We start from the raw sequence: 20,543 nt of genomic DNA, 5'->3' as shown, positions 1-20,543 counted from the left end.
TGTTTCTTATTATACTTTCTGTACAAATGACACTTCATTACCTACTGTCCTGATTTTTTATGTGTCAATTACATATCTGTTGCCATCTTTTGTGGCCCTGCAGACATATATTTTACACATCCCTTGACCGCACACCCCCTAGTCTCTAGAATGGTGCTAATTGAGCCTCCATACATAAATAACAATTACCATGCATTGATTTTTTACTACCATGCTAAGCACTTCACAGCTGTTATTTTATTTGACCCTCACAAAAACTCCCTGGGATTGGCATTCTTATCTCCACTTAACCATGGGGACGCCAAGGTTCATCAGAGGAAAATAACTTGTCCAAAATCACACATTTACTAAATGGCAGAGCAGGGATTCGAAACAGATTTGGATTTAAGTTGCCATCCTGCCTTCCACAGTAATAAATCTTTGCTACTGAACTTACCAGAGAGTACATATGATCAGAGACTTCCATTTAACCCCTGAGTTTCCACTAACCTCATAGTGCCTTTCCTCCATCATTAACAATAACATTAACATATTAATGTGTAAATAAATGAGCTATCTGAAAATAAGTATCTTGAAAAAGCTGTAATACAATTTTGCCAAAATTGCTACTGGCAGCCTGAAGACTAAATGCTGGCATTTCTCTTAAAGTAATAGGTAAAAGGAATGAATATTTAAGACCACTCTGTCAGAACAAGTTGTATACAACTCCCCTGGCAGTGATATTTCAAAACAGCAAAAAGAGATTTGTGAGCACCTGTCATTGTGTGACCCGCCTACAGCTCTCCAATTGCTCAGAGGAATATTCCTGTGCCATCATTAGACGCTAATAGTTATCGAGCACCCCCATGGCTTGGAGGCAAGAACAGAAGATCTTTAGGAAGAAAATGGTTTCTTTCATCTTCACAGCTCAGGAGGAGAGAGGCCAAGATAGTAAAGGCAACCTAGTGGTAGAGAATGTGAAAGTCACCAGTTCTCATCCCTACATGATCTGCATCCTTCAGGCCAACTTTCTCAACCCCATGCTTATGTCTCCTATTCCTGCTGGACAGATCCACATGTAGCTCTTGCTAGCCAATTAACTTTGAGGCAACAGTTTTTCAGCATCTAGCCAAGTATCTTCCATGAAAAAGATTCCCATAGGGGCGCCTGGGTGGCTCAGTTGGTTAAGCGACTGCCTTCTGCTCAGGTCATGGTCCTGGAGTCCCGGGATCGAGTCCCGCATCGGGCTCCCTGCTCGGCAGGAGTCTGCTTCTCCCTCTGACCCTCCTCCCTCTCATGCTCTCTGTCTCTCATTCTCTCTCTCTCAAATAAATAAATAAAATCTTTAAAAAAAAAAAAAAAGATTCCCATAAATGTATGTTGGTCATTGTCTGTTTCTTTTCTACCCTTTCTCATTTTTATCACTTTCCTTGAGGACTTTACACCACACAGGCATTCTTCTGGGGAACAGAATGATTGTCCCTAACTAACTAAAAGGCCAGCAGATGTCAAAGAGACACACTCCTCACATATCATTTTGCAACAACACAGCCAAGGGGAGGTATGCCCAGCACACACTGAAGAACGCATCTCTTGGTGAGACAAGATTTTGCTAAGTTGCATACTTTGGTGAAAGACCCTAAAGAATGAAAAGTTGTCTCACACTCAAGAATACCTCATATATGCTGGGCGCCTGGGTGGCTCAGTTGGTTAAGCGACTGCCTTCAGCTCAGGTCATGATCCTGGAGTCCCGGGATCGAGTCCCACATCAGGCTCCCTGCTCAGCAGGGAGTCTGCTTCTCCCTCTGACCCTCCTCCCTCTCATGCTCTCTGTCTCTCATTCTCTCTGTCTCAAATAAATAAATAAAATAAAATCTTTAAAAAAAAAAAAAGAATACCTCATATATGTAATCATATACGGAAATGAAACCATATATGTAAAAGTGCTTTGTAAACCATGAACAGCCAAGGGACTATAAATTCCTCCTGTTATGACGTGACTATTACAAAGGCACAGATCTGGGGCGCCTGGGTGGCTCAGTCATTAAGCATCTGCCTTCGGCTCAGGTCATGATCCCAGGGTCCTGGGATCGAGCCCCACATCGGGCTCCCTGCTCCGTGGGGAGCCTGCTTCTCCCTCTCCCACTCCCCCTGCTTGTGTTCCCTCTCTTGCTGTGTCTCTGTCAAATAAATAAATAAAATATTAAAAAAAAAAAAAAGGCACAGATCTGAGGAATAGGTAGTTATATGGTTTGAAAGGACCTGGTTGGACAGAAGTGAACTTCAGTTAACAGGAAGGAAAGAGGGGAGACTTTTCAGAGGATACAAGAGAAAGGCTAAGCAACAAAGCAATAAATGGTAGGGGGTGAAGAGCTCCAAATCAGCAAACTCCCACTCATTTCAACAAATGTGTCTTCAGTGTCAGGCATGGGTCTATGTCTTGGGATATGTGGCCAAAGAAAGCCAATAATAACATAGCCAAAGATTCCTGTACTTCATGGAGCTCTATATTCTTACTCAGAGAGAAAGTCAATAAACAATACACATAATAAATAAGTAAATTCTAGTATGTTAGAAGATACGTGCAGGAGAGCAGACTAAGGAGGATGGAGAGTATAGAGGGCTTCCAATATTTTGAGCTTAAAAGATGAGCTGAAGAACAGAAGGATGTCAGATTTTGAATGGTGTTCCTCAAAAACGACATTCAATTGCAGGAAAAATGAGGACAATCATACTCTGAGTGAATAAAACTTGCATAAAATTTGATAAATCCAAATCGCCGAGGAACATATAGCTCATTTTCATATTTCTTCTCCTCCCCCCTTGTTCAAAATTATTGACAAAAATGTGCTATATAGCATATTTACAGAAGAAGATATAAAAAGACTTAGCCAGAGTCAGAGCAAAGGGAATTACAAGAGACAAGAGCAAAGCAGAGGACAGCAAGAGTAGTTGCAAACCGGGGCACATGGGTGGCTCAGTTGGTTAAGCAGCTGCATTCAGCTTGGGTCACGATCCCAGGATCCTGGGATCGAGCCCCGCATCGGGCTCCCTGCTCCGCGGGAAGCCTGCTTCTCCCTCTCCCACTCTCCCTGTTTGTGTTCTTTCTCTAGCTGTCTCTCTCTCTCTCTGTCAGTTAAACAAATAAATAAAATCTTTAAAAAAAAAAAAAAAAGAGTAGTTGCAAACCAGCAACTCAGGAACGGGCTAATTCACCAGGACTTTAGGACTCAGTTTTGTTCTTAAGAAAAGTTGGCTCTAGGGCAAGGATGATATATGGGTTTCACTTCCGGTAACAACCCCAAACAACTGGCGGAGTCTCCCTGCAGCACAGCCACGGATGAAGACTTCTGGGTCCCACTGAAAATGAATTACATGTTTATTCCATGGGCTCAAGATAGAGTGTGGGCATGCAAGCCCAAAACGCTGGCCTTTCCTTCCCTAAGTAGATCTTGGTGCTTAAAAAAAAAACAGGTAAACATTCACCAGCCCCCTACTAAGTGAAAGGTAACATCAAGAACAGTGGAGAATTTGGAAGTACAGAGCTTGGTCCGGGTCCTAAAGGAATTTATAATCTAGAAGAAGGTCAAATATATAAAAGATAACATTACAAGGCATCAAATGACTAAGTTTGTAAGATTTCAGCCCAGAGATTCACATGCCAGGAAATTGCTACAGCAAGAGATAGCCAAGAAAGGCTTACAGGAGGACACAGGCTCTGAACTGGGCTTTGAAGAACACACATCGTTGAAATAACTAGAAAGAGGAAGGGCTACTCCCAGCAGAGTTGGACAAAAAAGAAGAGGTAGGATGTGCTCAGGAATGAGAACAGACCAGCATGGCAACCAGAGCACAGATGGATGCCTTGCGTATCACTCAGTATTCTCTGGAGAAACGGAACCAATAGAAGATTTTATACACACACACACCAGACAGAGATATTTATTATAAGGAATTGGTTCATGCAATTATGAAGGCTGAGAAGTCTCACAATCTACAGTCAGCAAGCAGGACACCCAATAATGTAGCTCAAGTTCTAGTCCAAGTTTGAGTCTACAAGCAGAGAAGATTGATCGCCTAGCTCAAAGATAGTCAGGCAAAGAGTGTGAATTCTTCCTTACTCGGTTTTTTTTTTTGGTTCAATTCAGGTCTTCAACAGACAATGAGATCCACCCATAATGACAAAGGCAACCTATTTTACTCAGTATGCCACTTCAAATATTAATCTCATCCAGAAACACCCTCACAGACATACCCAGAATACTGTTTAACCAAATATCTGGGCCAGTCAAGCTGGCACATAAAATTAATCATCCAGGGGCGCCTGGGTGGCTCAGTTGGTTAAGCGACTGCCTTCGGCTCAGGTCATGATCCTGGAGTCCCGGGATCGAGTCCCGCATCGGGCTCCCTGCTCGGCGGGGAGTCTGCTTCTCCCTCTGACCCTCCCCCCTCTCATGTGCTTGCTCTCTCTCATTCTCTCAAATAAATAAATAAAATAAAATAAAATAAATTAATCATCCCACTTTGAGTTGAGTCATTACCAGTAGACTATAAGGACCATAAGCAGTGACATGCGCAGAGCCGTACTTTATAAAATCAAACTGACTATGGCATGAAAATGGATTAGAGAAAGAAAAACTGGAAACAAAAACAAGATAAAAAATATTATAACTGACCATGTGATAGTAAGAGGTAGATCATCAACAAATAAACATGTACAGGATTCTATTTGATATAAGGTACTCTGCTAGGTGATTAAGATGCAGTTACTCTTAAGTGCCACCCTATAGTTTAATTTGATGCCTGGATCCAAATATAGACCTCTCCAACAGGAACTGGAGAAGCAAGCCTAAGGTTCCAAAGGTCAGAGAGGAGGATGCAGATTTATAAATTATCCAGGTAAAGAAGACAGCCAAGTTGAGAGTTTGCCCCAGGCATGTCTATACTGACAAGCTCGGAGGACAGCAGTTTGAGTCAGGCAGGCTTGAGTCGGGAAGCCTCATCAAACCTACTCTGTTTGTGATTCACTGTGAAGGAATGACCACTCCTCAGTGACAAACTAACCCTAGACCATGATCAAGAGGTAGGATTACTTTAAGGCAAAAAAAGGGAGGCAGCAACACAACCAGGCCCCAGACACCTAAACATAAGTAAGGAGCAGATTCATCTGCAGCAACGCTAGGGTCTGCCTTTCAAATAGAACATGCAAGGTCCTAAACGGTCACACGGGAGCTAAGTACCAGGAAGAAAATCAGAGAAGGTCAAACTTAATCAAGCTGATGAGAAATCTGCATTAACCATTAAGTGTTTAATACAACTCAGGTAAACAGTGTTTCCTGAAGCAAATCAAGGCCAACAAAAGTCTCGTCAGATTTTTTCACATGCATTTAAGTGACTACGTCTTGCTTAAAATAAGCAAAAATGTCAACATTTTGTAATATACACAAATAAGAGAGATTTTAAATACTCAAAAAACTGACCTCATGTTACAGAATAGACAATAATCAAGGATACATTAGACAGGCTGCATCTTCCCCAAAAAAGATCAAAATAAGAGCATACAAAAACTATAAAGTACTCCATGTCCTAAGAAATAGTTTTATTAAGAAAATTTTTCGGGGCACCTGGGTGGCTCAGTCATTAAGTGTCTGCCTTCGGCTCAGGTCATAATCCCAGGGTCCTGGGATCGAGCCCCTCATCGGGCTCCCTGCTCCAAGGGAAACCTGCTTCTCCCTCTCCCACTCCCCTTGCTTGTATTCCCTCTCTCGCTGTCAAATAAATAAATAAAACCTTTTAAAAAAATAAAAAATAAAAAAAAATTTTTAAAAAGAAAGAAAATTTTTCATAAAAAAAAAATCAAGAAACATTTCCCCTAATAAAACAAATATGGACAGACATCATTACTTTTAAGATTTTATTTATTTATTTGTCAGAGAGAGAGAAAGAGAGAGGCAGGCAGAGGGAGAAGCAGACTCCCCGCTGAGCAGGGAGCCTGATGCAGGACTCATCCCAGGACCCTGCGATCATGACCTGAACCAAAGGCAGACACTTAACCGACTGAGCCACCCAGGCGTCCCTGGACAGACATCATTTTGAAGATACACAAAATATTCATGCTAACAGACCTACTAAAGGCATTTTTAAAATACAGCTTATATCACTATCTACTTACACGTGAATACATGCATGTATATATATGTGTATATATACATATGTGTTTATACAGACATATATTTTTTTCTATACTCATTTTGATATGTTACAAAGAAAATCCTAAAATGGATGAACTCCAAGTACAAGTTCTACGAACACAAACCAGATTATGTGTCATTTTGAGGAATGACACATAATCCTCTAACTTAGGGCACCCTGGTGGCTCAGTCGTTAAGTGTCTGCCTTCAGCTCAGGTCATGGTCCTGGGGTCCTAGAATGGAGTCCCACGTTGAGCTCCCTGCTCAACAGGGAGTCTGCTTCTCCCTCTGACCCTCACGCTGCTTGTGCTCTCTCTCTCTCTCTCAAATAAGTAAATTTTTTTAAAAATCTTTTAAAAATCATCTGATTTAATGGTTATGAACAAAGCTTGGCCTCAATGAAAATATTAATCTATTCTCTAAGATAGTCAATAAAAACTTTGCCACAGGAATTCCTGAAATGTTCCTGCCTCAATGACCCTAAGTCATGAAATTTAGCCAAAGTATCTTATTTCACATTTTTCACATACAGAAAAGTAAAATCCATTCCTGGCACTTTCTATAAACCTAAAGATCTTAAAATTGACCCATTACCAATATTTCAACAAAGGTAAACTCTAACAATACAAGAAGAGCTAAAATACATTCACTCTGTATTCTGCAAAACCTAGTGGATCCTCTGAACTCCTTAAAGGCATGTCCTAGAATAATGTTCTTAAGAAAATGTTTGGGGAAAAAAAAAAAACCTATGCTCCATAAAAACTAATTAGCAGCTCATCCACCAACTGCAGAGTATTTTTATAGCTGTTATCAATTACTATCTTCTCTTGGGGAAAATATTAAAACCAAAAAGAACCTAAAATGTGAGGAAACGAGGTAAGACTCACCTAAAAGCTCAGGGCCTTTGCTACTATGACCTCCTGCTTCAGGGTCTGATCCCATATTGATCATTTCCATCTTCAGTCTTACACATAAAGAAAAAAGGTACCAATATAATTTTAAATGGAAGAACATATTACAGGAAGTATAAGTTAGAGAAATTTAATATTTTCTTGTCTTTGACTTTCACAAAACTTTCCTACAGAAAACACTCACACAGGTGTACTTTAAGAATGTTCTCTAACGCACTGTTCTTAATATAGAAGAATGGGAAACAACCCAAATTTCCAACAATAGGGGGCGCCTGGGTGGCTCAGTTGGTTAAGCGACTGCCTTCAGCTCAGGTCATGATCCTGGAGTCCAGGGATCGAGTCCCTTGGCGGGGAGTCTGCTTCTCCCTCTCCCGCTCCTCCCTCTTGTGCTCGCTCTCTCTCTCACTCTCTCTCTCAAATAAATAAATAAAATCTTTAAAAAGAAAAAAAAAATTTTCCAACAATAGGAAACTGTTTAAAAAACCTGTGATGAAACTTAAAAAACCTGTGATGTAATATTATACAGTCAGAATTCTCTATATGTATGATAATGGAAATACTCTTAAGACCTACTAAGCTAGGGGCACGTGGGTGGCTCAGTCGGTTAAGCAGCTGCCTTCGGCTCAGGTCATGATCCCAGGGTCCTGGGATCGAGCCCCGCATCAGGCTCCCTGCTCCGCGGGAAGCCTGCTTCTCCCTTTCCCTCTGCCTGCCGCTCTGCCTACTTGAGCTCTCTATCTCTCTGTCAAATAAATTAAAAAAAAAAAAATCTTTAAGATCTACTAAGCTAAAAATAAAAACCAAGTTGAAAGTTGTTTAGTAATACCCATGTAGTAATTATCACAATAATATTGTAATATGGAGATAAATTTTGAGGAAAAACCATATAGCACTTTCTCCAGCATATAAGATTACAGTGCACGTTAAATTTAAACATGACATATTTCTATAATGTTTGAATGATGAATAATATATATTATGTGTATAATCAGAAAAAGTTTTATTTTAAGTTACTGATACACTTCGAGGGAAAATAGGAGAAGTTAGGATAAAGAGAAAATGTAGGGTGTTAAAAACTTTTTTTTTAAAGATTTATTTATTTATTTTAGAGAGAGAGAGAGCATGAGTAGGAGGAACAAAGGGAGAGAGAATCTGAAGCCGACTCCAAGCTCAGTGTGCAGAGCCCCACATGAGCCTGAGATCACGACCTGAGCTGAAACCAAGAGTCGGATGTTCAACCGACTGCACCACCCAAGCGCCCCAAAACTTTTCTATAAATCCTCTAAAATAACATCCATCTCTCCCTCTATTTTAGAAAAGTTATATCCTTATTCCTAGAACTTCAAAATTAAGAAACACACATAGATACTGGAAAAGCCCTCTGAGCATCTCCTGTTAGTCATAGCTTCTCAGGATAAAAGTTTAGCCCCAATTCCAGTATTTATCAAATTTAACTGGATTCCTAAACAGTTGCAGACCAACTGCATTAAGTATCTCTAATTCTACTTAAAAGTTATTACAGAATTAACAAAAAAGGTACAGAGTCTACAGACTCTAAAGATATTTGAAGCTTTTTCATAATGGAAATATGAGGAGTTAGAGATAACTACTCTTGAATCGGCAGTTCCGTAACCTATTCAAACACTGTAAAAACTAGATAAAAACAGAAAAGAGAATTACCTAGAAAGGTAACTGAGAAATAACAAGCATGGGGAAATCTTCCACCTGCCTGGAAAGGGGTATGAACTTGCACTAGGAGAGGTCTGTCTGAACAGTCACGGGACCTTGACAAACATTTGAATTCCCATACCTCACTTTCCTCATCTGCAAAATGAAAAACCTGGGCAGAAACCAACTCTATAGTCCTTTCAGCTCTAAAATTCTGAAAACACACCTTTACACTATCCTGGCCAAAGGATTTTTTTTTTAATTATATACCTGCACACATCACAGAATATAAGGTATAAAGTTGTAAGGTAGATAGCCCAAAACAGCAGACTCCTGTGTGGCTCCCTGCCACCCCTGAATTCCATTCCCCAAAAGTAGCTCCTTCAACTCTTGAAAATGTTTCTTCTGGTAATTACTTCCACATTTGTAAATCACACACTTATATTAGTACTTCCTGATTTTTTTTTCAATTTTAGACATTATCAAAAGTTCTTTTCTCAAATCTATTGGGGCATTTATTCACCTACCCCATGTCCCCAGGTACAGCCACACTGTTGAGATGCAAACAATATAAAAATTACATACACATATATGTGTGTACATATTTACATACTGTCCTGTCCCCAGTGAGGTCATGTTTTGGTTAATAAATAAGATCTTATTTCACATCCGAACACTTCACAAAATGTAGTAGGGAAAAAATTGAAAGCTTGGCCTCTGTATTAAAAATCCTGAATCTGGGTCTGAGTCCACCATATACAGGAGGAAACTATGAAAATGTGTTGGGCGCCTAGGAGGCTCAGTCATTAAGCGTCTGCCTTCGGCTCAGGTCATGATCCCGGGGTCATGGGATCGAGCCCCGCATTGGCTCCCTGCTCCGCGGGAAGCCTGCTTCTCCCTCTCCCACTCCCCCTGCTTGTGTTCCCTCTCTCGATGTGTCTCTCTCTGCCAAATAAATAAATAAAATCTTTAAAAAGAAAAAAAAAATTGGGAGTTGGGAAGCCATGAAAGCAGGGCTCTGATACATGTACCACTCATGGTCACAGCTTGGATAAATCCAGAAGAAGGAAGGTTTCCTCTCAGCCCAGCCATAGGAAGCTGTCCTCGCTTGCAGCCAATGAGAAGCCACCAACACCTTAAACTCTCACTTTCCTCCAATGAACTTTTTTTTTTTTTTAAGATTTTTTATTTATTTATTTGACAGAGAGAGACACAGCGAGAGAGGGAACACAAGCAGGGGGAGTGGGAGAGGGAGAAGCAGGCTTCCCGCCGAGCAGGGAGCCCAATGCGGGGCTCGATCCCAGGACCCTAGGATCCTGACCTGAGCCGAAGGCAGACACTTAACGACTGAGCCACCCAGGCGCCCCTCCAATGAACTTTTGTTCAAAACAACACCCCTCCCAACTCCTTCCTTTCCTCTATAAAAGGACGCTCTGGGGGCACCTGGGTGGCTCAGTCAGTTGGTCAGTTGAGCACCCAACTCTTGATTTCGGTTCAGGTCATGATCTCAGGGTTGTAAGATCAAGCCCCGAGTTGGGCTCCACGCTAAGCATGGAACCTGCTTAAGATTCTCTCTCTCCCCCTCTACCCTACAACCCTCCCACCCCAAAAAAAGGATGCTCTCCTCCTTTGTTCTCTGGACTTGCCTGTGGTTCACCATAGTTTACTCGTCCCAGATTGCAATTTTTCTGCTATTCTCAAATAAGCTCAATTTTGCTGGCTGAATAGTTTACTTTTTTTCTTTTAAAAAGTTGACATTTCATGGTGTCAGAAGTGGGAACTGAAGGAGAGGAACCCCTGAGAAACTAATGACCCCCAGAACCTTGTGTGGAACCCACTGGAGCCCCTTGTATTCTCCACTTCCAAGAGTTGTCTTCTTCCTTTCAATTCAGTAAGTCTCCTCTTGGATTCAAGCTCCCTTCTTTGGGTTATCTCTCTGATTTTATTCAGGATCTGCTTTCTTAAAGGCATCTTTTTGGTGAGTACTCATTTGTTTTCTGAACCTCTGGTTTGGTTTTGTTTTTAAGATTTATTTATTTCCAGGGGTGGAGAGTAGGGGGAGGGGCAGAGGGAGAGAATCTTTCAAGCAGACTCTCCGCTGATGGCAGCCTGACGCAGGTCTCCATTCCATGACCCATGAGATCATGACCTGAGCCGAAACCAAGAGTCAGCCACTTAACCGACGGAACCACCCAGCAGGGTCCCTGAACCTCTGGTTTTGAAGTATGGAATCCAAGTCCCCTAAATTTTCTCAAGAGATCCTCCTTCTGTGACCCTGATTGGTTTTATGTTCAAAACCTATAGTCTCTCCTCCTGAGCATTCTTAATTAAATGGACCAACTTGTCCAAAGATAATTTAGATCTCCAATGGCCATTACGAGGAACTTTCAACCTCCCCTTACCTGCTTTTTTCACAACCAAATTAGAAGACTGCAGCTCTAAAATTAAATAGACTGAATGGGATTCCTATTTTAGTTGGTACCTGGGGGCTTCTAAACATATCCAAGATTCTAAAATCGCCTTTTTACAAAATACCATTTCTAAATTAACTGAGGTGAACAAACAAGCAAAAGAAGACAAGAAAGCTTCTGAGGCCTTTTTCCCCTCTCCTGTCCTCTTTGTCTCCAGTGCTAGCTTCCCCTTTCCTTTCTGGACTGTCCTCATCTCCTCTATATCCTCCACTTTCCTAATCCCAATCCCCTCACCACTTCCCTATTTCTCCAATCCTCTCCCCACTTCCTCCTCCCACAAACCTATTAAAACCTGATTTAAAATCAGACCCTCTGAGGATCCAAATGTGAAGCCCTAATTTCTTATGTTCCCTGGACTATGAACCTGTCAAAGATTTTCCCAAAGTAACCAAGGACCCCCAGGGATTTGCTGAGGAACTTCATATAGTCAAAGTTATCAACCTGGCTTCTCTGACTTACGTCAGCTAGGCAATATGCTTGTCAGTGAAGGCCAGGCCCAACACTGGATGAAACTGCCGAGTGGAATGATGCCTCAAAGTCTTTAGAATTACAACCTGGGGACAGAGAAACCACCCCCGCCCCCATGCCTAATTTTTATGCTCAGGCTCAGAGAATAACCAAACTACTTCATTTGGCAGTTCCTAGGACTTTCCCAAAGTCAATCAATTGGAATAAGATTCAGGCTTGGGCCCAGTAGTCCAACGAACCCATGCATGATTATCATAGCTGGCTCCAGATTGTTTTTAAAGAAAATTCTGATCTTCCTTTGGATGTTAAATCCACTCGGGTAGGCTTTAACTCCATTTATTAATGGGCTGAACTGGGATATTTCTCTTCTGCTAAAAAGACAAGGATGAAATGGGAATCTATGTCGACTCCAGATTTAGTTAATTTAGCAAACAAGCTCCCATGCCCAAGATGATGCAACTGAAAAAAAGACCACTGAAATCCTTAATTTTCAACCCCAACAAATGGAGGCCTCTAAACCCAAAAGCTTCCTGATCTCCACCATTATTACAAAAAGCTAGGACACTAGAATAAAGACTGCCACAAACTTAAATGTTCCAGGTGCCTTCAGCCCTCTAACCATCCTTTCCAATGTCCTCCTAATCCCAAATGACAGAACTCCAAGGAACTCTAAGGGCTTTCACCAATCCTTCCCCTTTGTCAACTTGGAGAAACCACTCTCCAGATTAGGAATGAATCTTTCTCTGTCCTTACTGACAACCAGAGCTACATTCTCAGTGCTCATCCCATTAAACAGCCCCTGCCTCCAAGTACTAAAGCAGTTCAAACAGTGGGGTCTCTAATAAACCTCAACAGGTTCCTATCTCTGCACCTAACCCTTTTGCTTAGACCCTTTAAGAGACCCTTTTCTCTTTAAGAGCCACCCTTTTCTCCTTAGTTCCCCCAACACTACTCATTTTTTGAGCCAAGATTTCTTAGAAAAAGGTTATGCAGGAATTTCTTTCTCCTGAAAAGGGGAAACAATCTTAGAATTTGAAAACAGCAACCAAAATAGCCAACTAAGTGAATCAAATGACCCTTTAACATCTTTTAGTTGCTCCATCCCTGGCAGCACTTGAGCTAATACCATGACACTAATTATCAGTCCCTATTAGATCAGCTACCATCCTCCTTATGGGCAAAATCCTCCACTAATATTGACAGAATCCACAATGTATCTCCTATTAAGATCCAAACTGATCCCCCAAAACCTCTCCCCTGAATTAATCAATATCATATAAATAAAGAGAGCCTTCAAGGCATTAACTCAGTAATAGAAGACTTTAAGGCCTAGGGTCTCATTATCCCTTACACCAGTCCCCGCAACACTCCTATTTTACCTGGGAAGGAAGTAAATGGCCATAATGGAAGCTTGTCCATGACCTCTGAGCCATGTTGTCACCTGTTGCCCCCAACCCCGACACTTTATTAGCCTCCATCCCTATTGAGGGCAAATTTTTTTCTGATTAACATATATAGTGCTTTTCTAATACCCCAGTGGATAAAACAAGTCAATACCTCCCCCCCTTTACTTGGGAAGGACAGCAAAACTCCTGGATAGCAATGCCTCAAGGTTTCACTGAAAGCCCTTATTTCTTATAAGCTTTAAGGGCTAACCTAGATGATATCAAGTTCCCTGGAGTCTCCACTTTAACACATTATGTGAATGACTTACTTCTCCGCTCCCCTTCCCAAGCCGCCTCACAAGAAGATAGCATCCCTGTGCTAAAACTCCTGGCCAAGAAGGGACATCAATTCTCTAAGAAAAAATTATAATTTGTACACACTCAAGTACAATATTCAGAAGATCTAATCTCCGAACAAAGACTGCATCTAGGGCGCCTGGGTGGCTCAGTCGGTCAGGCGTCTGCCTTCGGCTCAGGTCATGATCCCGGAGTCCCGGGATCGAGTCCCGCATCGGGCTCCCTGCTCGGCGAGGAGCCTGCTTCTCCCTCTGACCCTCCCCCCTCTCATGTGCTCTCTCTCTCATTCTCTCTCTCTCAAATAAATAAATAAAATCTTTAAAAAAAAAAAAAAAAGAAAGACTTAATATTGTTAAGATGGAAATACTCCTGGGACGCCTGGGTGGCTCAGTCGGTTAAGCATCTGCCTTTGGCTCAGGTCATGATCCTGGAGTCCCGGGATCGAGTCCCGCATCGGGCTCCCTGCTCGGCGGGGAGTCTGCTTCTCCCTCTGACCCTCACCCCTCTCATGTGCTCTCTCTCATTCTCTCTCTCTCAAATAAATAAAATCTTTAAAAAATAAAAATAAAAAAAAAAGACTGCATCTAGAGCCAGACAGGCTTTGTGGCACCCTGAACTTCCCAGAGCCCCAAATCAAACATCAGCTGCGCGGCTTGCTTGTACTGACTAATATGCAGCAACTGGGTCCCAAACTTTTCCCCTATGGCCCAACCTGTATACACCTTGTTAAAAACTACTAAACCTGACCCTATCATCTGGAAGATTCAGATAACATGACTTTTTAAATCTTAAAGTTTAGGAAAAAAAAAAAAAAAACCTGCCCTTGGACACCCCAATTATCAACTCCCTTTTTTCCTTTTTGCATATGAAAAAGAAGAGAGTGCCCTTGGAGCACTCACCCAAAAGCATGGGGATCACCACCGGCCCACCGGAGTTACAGCCAACAACTGGATCCTGTGGCCTGTGGGTAAGCCCCATGCCTCAGAGCTATGCCTGCTACTCCCCTTCTTGTAAAGGCCACTTAGGAAATGGTCATGGGGTCCCATTGAACCATCTTTGTGCCGCATGCAGTTGAACTCTTTAACTCTCATCATAACATCTTTACGTAAACTGCCTCACAGGACCCCATGACCATTTCCTTAGTGGCCTTTAAGGAGAGACACTTTAGTATGGCAAATGTCTAATTACATCCCTTGAAAATAATCATGTTCTAGGGCGCCTGGGTGGCTCAGTCGGTTGAGCGACTGCCTTCGGCTCAGGTCATGATCCCGGAGTCCCGGGATCGAGTCCCGCATCGGGCTCCCTGCTCGGCGGGGAGCCTGCTTCTCCCTCTGACCCTACCCCCTCTCATGTGCTCTCTCTCTCTCATTCTCTCTCTGTCAAATAATAAATAAAATCTTTAAAAAAAAAAAAAAGAAAAGAAAATAATCATGTTCTAGTGGAGCAATCTCTTCACAGTGCACTCCGGGGAAATGAAGACCTCAAACACCACACCCTGCAACCTAGGGATTTTGTTTATTGGAAAAGAACTCTCCAAAAAGACTCTCTGCAACAACACTGGAAAGGCCCTGATCAAGCATTACTGACCAATCCTTGTGCAGCCAAAATCCAAGAAGTGGACTCCTGGATCCATGTGTCTCCTATAAAGAAAGCCCCCAAACCACCTGGGTGACCTCAAATTGAAGATTTCCAGTAACTGAAGCAGACAACAGCTGAAGCACATAGCTTTCCCCGTGATGATGGGAGCAGGCCAATATTCTTTCTTTTTCTTACTCCGTTTCTCCTTCTCTGTGCTGGAGAGACAATGCCCTCCTTCACATTTCCCAATTCCTCACAAAAGGGGGAAACCTTTCTGATTGTTCAGCTTCTGCTGGATCTTCCCATACAGTCCTGACTGTGTAGTCTTCCTCATAGCAATCCTCTCCTTCATCTCCACTGCAACCACTAACTCTACCTGCACCTCTCTGGATATGTCACTCAGTCAAATTTCTACAACCAAGTTTTCCTGTACCTTGCTTGGATCTCTCCCCTGGAGTAACTCTCAATACAACTAATTGAACCTTTTCCATCCATACGGTTGCCCATTCTCACTACTACCTTAGGTCGGCCTGCCCTCGCAGAACAACCCCTCTCTATATGGTCTTCAAGAACAAAGTCCACAGAACAAGAGGATTTCTCCCTAATTATTCCTCAAACACCACTGACCCTTGGCTTGAAAGGACCAACTGAATAATCCCAATGAACAGCACTATTAATAATCAAACCCTAGCAGGAATCCTATATGCACCACCTGATTTTACCTTTGTGGAGAACGGGCCTCTCAATGGGCCTATGAATGTTTAGGCAGCTGGTAGACTGGAAGCCAATGCTTACTAGAATTTCTAACGGTCTCTGTGCACATCCACAATAAATCTGAAGCCTTTCGTTGGTCTTCCCCATTAAATCTTCACCACTGTCTTAACCAGGAACTCCCAGGAGGTATATATGACTCCGGATTTGCCTCTATTGAAAGGGCACTTATCCCTACTCTAAGTACTCACACCAATGAACAAACGTGATAGCAAGCACCTGACGCACAAGAATAAATTCCTCCAAAGAAGTGGAAACCCAAATACATAAAATTAAGGAACAAGCATATTGGCTACAACAAATTCCACGTGACCATCCATGGTCCTTTGATCTCTTTGGCTAGTTACCTTCAGCTTTAGGCTCCTGGTTTAGGACTATTATACAAACTGGGGTCATTATTCTGCTCCTCTCATCCTTTTTTATATAATCATTTTTAAGCTTTGTACCTGGTGCCTGTCAAACCTTTGTAGAAACAACGTACCCAGTAAGGGATGCTGACTCAATGCATCAAGATTATCTTCAGTGCTTACAACCTTGATAAGATATAGACTTTAGATGGGAAATGCCTGAGAACTCTCCCTTCTACCTTTCCCCTGTTACTTAAATGTGGCCTCAACAGTTTCCAGTCTGGGCACTTCCTCTGACATGAGACCTAACACCCAGGAAAGGTCCTTCCTCACATCAAGGGACAGAAATGTTTCTAATAAGGAGGATGACCCAACTCTTGATCAGCGATGCTCTTAAAGAAAGATCTTGACCAAAAGGGGGAAATGTGAAAATGTGTTAAAGAAACCAACCTCAAAATTGGCACTGGGAAGCCATGAAGGAGGGCTCGGACACCCATACCACTCATGGTGGCAGCCTGCACAATCCAGAAGGCCGGCCTCCTCTCAGCCCAGCCATGGCAAGCTGCCCTCACCTGCAGCCAGTGAGAAGCCCCCACCACTAGAACTCTCATTTGTCCTCCAAAGTGCTTTTGTTCAAAACAAACCCCTCCCAATTTCCTCCTTTCCTCTATAAAAGGACACTCTCCTCCTTTGTTCTCCCAAATTGCCTACGGTTCGTCATCCTTTGCCTGTCCCGAACTGCAATTCCTCTGCCACTCCTGAACAAACTCAATTTTGCTGGTTGAATTACTTACCTTTTCCTTTTTTTAAGCCTTTTCCTTTTAAAAGGTTGACAGAAGTATGTACCTAAAAGTTCCTTATTTTCTCTGAATCTTATCCGTTTTCCTCCTACATAGTCTAAATGTAACAGTACTCACTACAGAACAGTTAAATCACAAAGCACAGATACAGTACATGTCAAAGCACTTTGCTGATCATGAAGCACTATAGAAAGGTTACTTTCAGTTATTTGTCTTTACTAAGAGATCAGATCTCTATAAATGAAATCCCTGACATTACTGGTTACTCTTGAGCACTATTCCTCTACTGAGACTAAGAGTTGGAAGTCGCTGAGACAGAGAGTGAAGTAGGTAGAAATTGTGTTCCAAGGCCAGAATCTGAGCGCCCAATTCTTCCAAGGGCCCATGTATTGCCGCCCTATGAAACACGTGTAGACAGAATAAAGATCAAGCACCTAAGCATGGATCTGAGAAAGCAATGTTTTGTTTTGTTTTTTTGAAGATTTTATTTATTTATGTGACAGAGAGGCACAGTGGGAGAGGGAGAAGCAGGCTTCCTGCCGAGCAGGGAGCCCAATGCGGGGCTCGATCCCAGGACCCTGGGATCATGACCTAAGCCAAAGGCAGATGCTTAACGATTGAGCCACCCAGGCGCCTGAAAGCAATATTGTTTTATATTTGCAGGGAGAGGAAGTTTCTTTATCAAAATTTTATTTTAAGTAATACAAGAACAAAATTTCAAAAGTCCCTCCTCAGGCAACTCTTGCTTCTTCTAATTTGTACCTCTCTATTCCTACATAAGTTGTTTGCACATCTGCTTTTTGATTTGCAGACATTATCTATTGGCTTCCTATGAACTTTGTAGAGAAAGTGTTCAGAGCCAAACTTGGGATATTATCATGCAGAACTGTCCAGTGATGCATTACTCCAGTCCTTTGATTTCTAGTCTTCAAAGGCCTACATTACAAGCAATACAACCTATAGTGTCTCTGCGCAGAGGAAAAAAGGAAGCTAGCTGGGCAGTTGGGCCTAAATTATGAGACCACTCTAAACTTCTCTCTGAATCTAGTTCACTGAGGCTCAGTTTCTTTTGCCCTTTGACCCACCCCACACACAATTTAATCCTGTTCTGAAAGCTACAAGACAAACGAAAAATGGGACCCCAAACTTAATGCATTTCAAGACAAGCATGGGCACAATTCTTATGAGCTCTGTGGAAAGGGATTAACTGCAGCTAAAAGAAACCAGCTTTTAATTATCTGAAAAGTTATCTAAAGCCGACAAGTATGCAGCATTAAAATTCATGGGCTGGATCTCCTGCATAATATCTGTCCAGAGGTGACCACTAATGTTCTCCAAATGTAGACTTCAACTGGGGTGTGCTAGGTTTTGGCAGGGACAACAGCCTGTCTAGTGCCAGGTGTACAAGTGAACTTGAGGTGAGGCGGGTGACCCTGCCAAGCAGGCATGGTACATTAAGGAGAGGAAATCTTTTCTCTCATTAATCAACAGGATAAAGGTGATTAAGCAGGAATTATTTTTCAATGACCTACATAATTTCATCAGGGCTGCTGTGGCTATTAGCAGAGAGCAGATGACTTCCTAATAAGATGAATTTGATAGCAGAGCCCTTCTAGAGAAGCCTGCGGGTGGGCCCAATCGGTCGGCTTGCTACCACTCGTCAGGGCTGTCTCTCCTCTGTTTGGGGCTCCTTCCTCCAACGGGATGGCGGAGGCTGCAGCACTCGCTGCATGGTGGAAGCTGGCTCAGTTAAGAACCGATGGGCGCAGGTGGTGAAACAAAGCTCACGTGAGGGCGCCTGGGTGGCTCAGTTGGTTAAACGACTGCCTTCGGCTCAGGTCATGATCCTGGAGTCCTGGGATCGAGTCCCACATCGGACTTGCTGCTCAGCAGGGAGTCTGTTTCGTCCTCTGACCCTATCCCCTCTCAGGTGTTCTCTCTCGCTCTCATTCTCTCTCTCAAATAAATAAATAAAATCTTTAAAAAACAAACAAGCAAAGCTCACGTGATTCCCAAAGTTCCAAGCAAACAAGACTACAGCTGCTACCAACACCTCTCTCTGGCCGGGCTTGCAAGTTCCATACCCCCAGCAGAAACAGGGTTAACAAGGAAGCTTTGTTGGAGTCTGGGCGGGGGAGAGACGGACAGACATGCAGGCACACCACCAATAACAACCACCACGACTTGAACGCAGTTTCATTAGAGACCTTATGAAATTGAGCAACAGCCACCCAACAAGTCCGTCCTTAACACCAGGAGAGTACTGCAACCTCAGAGCGGCACCACCTCTGTCTCCTGCGTAAGAGCGAGGTGGCTTCGAGAGGAAAACTGAGCCCTAGATCTCTCCGCCTCCTCCCGTTCCTCCCGTAGGACCCCCGCTCTCTGGCCTCAGGGACAGAGGAACGAGGTGGAGAGTCCCGATGACATCTTTCGCCGTCAAAACAAGCTGGCTCCCTCTCCCCCGGGGTCAGTCACCGAGGAACGCCCGGTCCCACAGCTCTGGCAGCCACCTCCTCCCCGCCGTGCTGAGGCCCGACGCAGCGATCTTGTCTGGGATATTCCCAGCGCAACCCCCATCCCAAAACCTGCTCCTCCAGCCCAGTCGGGGGGAATGCAAGGAAAGGACCCGTCTGCTCTCCCCCCTCCCTTAAGCCCCTAAAATGAAGGAATCCGTCAAGCGCAAAGCTCAGAGCAGGATGCCACGTACCTGTGCGCGGACCCGGCTCCTCCTCCCTCCAAGTGTGGGACTCTCCCGACAAGTATCCCCAAACAGCCGGGAAAGTTTGTGCCGCCGTCCTGGGGACGCGGGCCGCCGAGCCGCCACCGACGCCGGGCACCGGGTGGTGTGGGGAGCCGGTTCCTCCCCGCCCGGCTCCAACTCCACAAACAGCCAGGCCCTAGGAAGAAAGTAGGAGGAGGGAGAAGGTTTGAGCGCAACTTTTCGACGGTGAGTCAGCGGGAGTCCGAGCCGCGCGGATCCGGGGCCCCGCACCACTCCCCCCTCCAAACTCGGCTCTCGGGAGCGCGGGCGGGGCGAGCCGGGGCGGGGCGGGGCCCGACCTGCTCGGCGGCCCAGGGGAGCGCGCAGTCCGGCCCCGCCCCGGCCGCCGCCAGCCCCGCCCCCGCCCCTGCCCCCGGGACGCGCGGCCGCCAGGTGCGCGGGGGCTCGGGCTCCGCCGCGCGGCCGCCTGGCACTGGTTTCCAGGGTGAACGGGGAGGAGCTTCGGAGGGAAACTTTCCACCGAAACTTAACCCGGGCGGCGTGAAGGACACCCGGCCTTTGGGGGCTCGTCTTTGGCCGGAACTGCATCCCTTCACGCACAGCCGCGCTCACACCCCCCACCAAACGAGAAAATAAATCAGCGCTTCAGAACCGGCCAGAGGGCTCGCTTCTCGGGTCCTGCGGAGCGGAGGAAGTCGCAACTCCGCCCGTCACGGACGTTTTCGATTTCTCTCTTTCCAAAGGTTTGACGGCGGCCAGCGGCCCCCTCTCCCCACTCCAGTTTCTTTCACTGAAGTCTTTCTTTTTGTCCCTGAGGTTTGAATTTTAAAATGCTAATACAGTCCCAGGAGACCTGAATCAAGTGATGGAACCATTCGCCTGTTATTCTACTGGC

At 44.0% G+C, this 20,543-nt stretch overlaps 1 protein-coding gene across 3 annotated transcripts in view; it reads right to left on the bottom strand.

Annotated features, from left to right (window-relative positions):
- Window positions 1–19,995, bottom strand: part of FHIP1A (FHF complex subunit HOOK interacting protein 1A) — a 230,350-nt gene extending 210,355 nt beyond the window's left edge. For 2 of the 3 annotated variants that reach the window (XM_045880303.3, XM_054508706.2), the window contains exon 1: window positions 19,634–19,995. The gene's annotated coding sequence lies outside the window, so the exon portion shown is untranslated. Of the gene's footprint in view, window positions 1–7,057; window positions 7,135–19,633 lie in introns of all 3 variants that reach the window. The other variant, XM_045880302.3, reaches the window with a different exon arrangement.
- Between the last annotated feature and the right edge of the window lie 548 nt (window positions 19,996–20,543).

Source organism: Mirounga angustirostris, unplaced genomic scaffold (assembly GCF_029215605.1).
Source record: "Mirounga angustirostris isolate CCGP_5_RB_7025 unplaced genomic scaffold, mMirAng1.0.hap1 SCAF_2, whole genome shotgun sequence".
Classification (NCBI taxonomy): domain Eukaryota; kingdom Metazoa; phylum Chordata; class Mammalia; order Carnivora; family Phocidae; genus Mirounga; species Mirounga angustirostris.
Note: the sequence above shows the minus strand (reverse complement) of the source record. Positions and strands in the feature narration are given on the sequence as shown.